This window comes from Drosophila gunungcola (genome assembly GCF_025200985.1).
Source record: "Drosophila gunungcola strain Sukarami chromosome 2L unlocalized genomic scaffold, Dgunungcola_SK_2 000007F, whole genome shotgun sequence".
Lineage (NCBI taxonomy): Eukaryota > Metazoa > Arthropoda > Insecta > Diptera > Drosophilidae > Drosophila > Drosophila gunungcola.
In genome coordinates this window covers 980,397-983,660 of record NW_026453162.1, presented here as the reverse complement: position 1 = coordinate 983,660, position 3,264 = coordinate 980,397, and the positions used below count along the sequence as shown (strand labels likewise).

General features: G+C 48.6%; 1 long non-coding RNA gene across 4 annotated transcripts; it reads left to right on the top strand.

Moving 5' to 3' along the window:
• Positions 1–373: 373 nt before the first annotated feature.
• LOC128253242 (uncharacterized) lies at positions 374–1,857 on the top strand. Of its 4 annotated transcripts, none has more exons than XR_008267405.1 (4): positions 374–591; positions 701–1,013; positions 1,079–1,522; positions 1,722–1,857. It is a non-coding gene; the product is annotated as an uncharacterized LOC128253242 (long non-coding RNA). The 4 variants fall into 4 exon arrangements; XR_008267406.1 differs by lacking the exon at positions 1,722–1,857 and having other exon boundaries at positions 377–591; positions 701–898; positions 952–1,013; positions 1,079–1,666; XR_008267407.1 differs by lacking the exon at positions 1,722–1,857 and having other exon boundaries at positions 375–591; positions 712–1,013; positions 1,079–1,666.
• Positions 1,858–3,264: the final 1,407 nt, after the last annotated feature.

Genomic DNA, 3,264 nt, shown 5'->3' with positions numbered 1-3,264 from the left:
TTTTATTCCTTTTTTTTTCTTTAATAATTTAATATATATTATTATACATAATTCAAAATTCCCTCTAAAAAAAGTTAAGAAAGAATAATACAGAATAAATATTGCATTCAGCAGGTGCGCCACTAATCACTTGCAATCTAAGTTCAAAACACACCTCTTTGTTTTGTTCTTTTCTCGTTGTCAACATAATTTGTAAATCAAATTGACAAGAATTGAAATCCAGAAGGCATTTACGTTTGAACAAAAATTCAAGGCCAACTTGTTACGGAACTGCATCTTTCCCGGAGGGCAGCGCCTGCTAGCCACGGAGTCCCAGGGCGGAGTACCGAACAGTCCGAACAATCGATTACGACTCATCGTCTCACGTCTCACGTCGATTTACCATCTCTACCACAAATCAAAACAAAACAAAGTTATATGCACATCAAGCAAACTAAGACAATTCGACGAAATTGGTGGCTTCGATGTCCTTGCCACGACGCACCCACCCAACCTTGGGTGCCCCAAGAAAGATGTGAGAGGCACACCCCATCTCCGGCAGACCGGAGTCTATTCCTGGTGGATTAGGATCGGCTCATCTCCCCGCCCAAGGTAATTCACACAACCATCTCGGTAGCTTGTTCACATTTAATTCTTGGCAAGATTAATAAGTAAATACATTCATTATTGATTCCTACTCATAATCTATTCTTTTCGTTAGAAACTCTTAAGGCCGATCTCAGACCGTCGCCCAGATGAGAAGCGGTCAAAGCGGCAACAACCGAAGGGGAAATTTTTAGACGCTTAAAGTTCCAAGTGTCAGGCAAAGTCGCCGCACGGCACTAAATTGGAGGCGTTTGCCAACCGGGTCGCCTAATCCTGAGGAGCTCCAAGGGAAAAGAAGGGACGTGCTGATAAGGTAAGTACGCTAAACAAATCCCACAAGTTATTAAATTTCGCGACCCAATTTAGATGTAGTTGGACGCGCGGCTAGGGTTCGGGCTTGAGCCTCTAATTTTAGATTAGATTTCACAGTAAGTACTTGACAATCTTGACTGCATGATATCACAAAACAATAACTAAAACTTATTTATTGCAGAGTTCAACGTCGGATGTGGTTGAAACTGCAGCAGAAAAAAACGCTGACGGCGAAAACCAGCGCGAGTCCGCACGGGGCCAATTGGTCCGGGGGATAGCGTAGCGTGGCCGGAAGCAGGGCGTCGGTGGACTTGGAGATGACCACGTGGCCAGCGCGGGCATTCGTTCCCGGAACGGACTCACCGAGGGAATCTCCGTATCTGGCCGTCTTGGAGGCAGTCGCTGTAGCTGCTGGCGCTTGAGGCTGCTGCTGCTGCTACTGATCGCTGCTGCTGCGGCTGATGCTGCTGCGGCTAATGCTGCTGCGGCTGATGCTGCTGCGGCTGTTGCTGCTGCGGCTAATGCTGCTGCGGCTGGTGTTGCTGCTGCTGATGCTGCTGCGGCTGATGTTGCCGCTGCTGATGCTGCGGCGGCTGGTGGACGACGACCAGGTTAGGTCCGCCTGGTAAGTTTTCACTTCCCAAATCTTTTAAATTTCCGGGGCCCTTTAGTTAGGGTCCCCGGCGGCTTCAATATAAAAAAAAAACACTGTAATTTACAAGTTCCGGACTAATAAATAACCACTCACTTTGAGTTATTCAAACACTAATCACGAACTTAAATTTTGGGTTTTTTTCCGACCCTTCTCCTACTACTTCTTGCAGCAACTAAAGCAAAACCCTGACCTACACCAAAGTCGCTCGCCATTTTCCCTCCCGCTCTCTCAAGATGGGTCAGCGAACGTATTCAAGGCCATTTAACCCAGTTAACGAGCGAACCGGGCTAAATTTAAATAGCTAGATCCTCTCCCGCTATCAATAGTCGGTGTCACCACCAAAATCTTATCGATAGCGGGACCTGCTGACGTATCGGTTCGTTCCGATCGGTCGTCCTTGAAGATCTTCAAGCTCGTACGCATTATTGCCGACTGTCCTGACCACCCGAGCTTTTAGGAACTTCCGAGCAAACTTTGCATTGAAGGCCTTTTTGAAATCGCTGGGGGCAAAGTTGCGGCGATACACTTCCTGACCTGGCTTCGCAAGGAAAGTACGAGCCCTTTTGTCGTACCGCAGGCGACTCCGATCGTATGCATCTTCGAGGTTCTTCTGCACCTTGTCATGGATTACTTGGAGTTTATCAGCTGTTCTCATCCCAGACATTTCGTGATCACACAGCGACTTCAACTTCCTTGCCAACTTGTAGCTGGCTCCGTTCAGGAACATGTGTCGTCCGAATACGGTGAAGAACGGAGCTTCTCCAGTTGCTGAATGGACCGCGTTGCGGAGGGCCACCTCAATCTCCGGAAGATACGTGTCCCATTCTCGATGGTCTTCTTCTAAGTAGCTTCGGATCGCCGCCAACACGCTTTGGTTTACCCTTTCCGCTGCGTTGCTTTGCGGAGAGTGGACTGGCGTTTTGATGTGCGTGACGCCAAAGCTTTCCATCGCCTCCTCGAAGATCTTGGACGTAAACTGGCGGCCGATGTCCGAATGCACAATTTCTGGAACCCCAAACTTGTAGAAAACCTCGTGAATGAGGAACTCCACTACATTGGAGGCCGATGCCTCTTGCATGGCTTTCAGAAATGTGTATTTGGAGAAGTGATCCACCACAATGAAGATGTAGGCCTGTCCCTTCTTCGACCTCGGATACTTCCCCAGGAAATCGATGTACAGCTTCTGGAATGGCTGCTCAGTCTGGACTCTTTCACCGATACCAACTTGCATCCGGAAATTCGGGGATTTCGTCTCCTTGCACACTTCACACCTGCGTATGAACTCCCGGACTTGCAGTGCCATGCCAGGCCAGCAAAACTGCCGCCGTAGGTTTTCCAGAGTTTTTCCCATTCCGCCATGAGCTGCCGTTGGATCCGAATGTGCACGCTCAATCATGCTGTGGGTCAGACTCTGGGGAATCCACAACTTCCATTCGAAGCCTTCCACCTCGTCATCCAGATTTGCCGAAAAGACTCTCTTGAAGATGAGACCATCCACTATCCTCAAGTCAGGTAGGTTGGCCAAGTTTTTTTCCACCTCTTGTAACAACTCCGTGTACTCTTCTCCAGCAAACTCAGTGGTCTCGAAGCCGAGCAACTCTGACGGGTCCACCGTTAGCTCTTCAACACAACGCGAAAGGGTATCTGCCACAACGTTCTCGCTTCCTTTCCTGTGTTCGATGTTGAAGTCATATCCCTGGAGTTGCAATGAC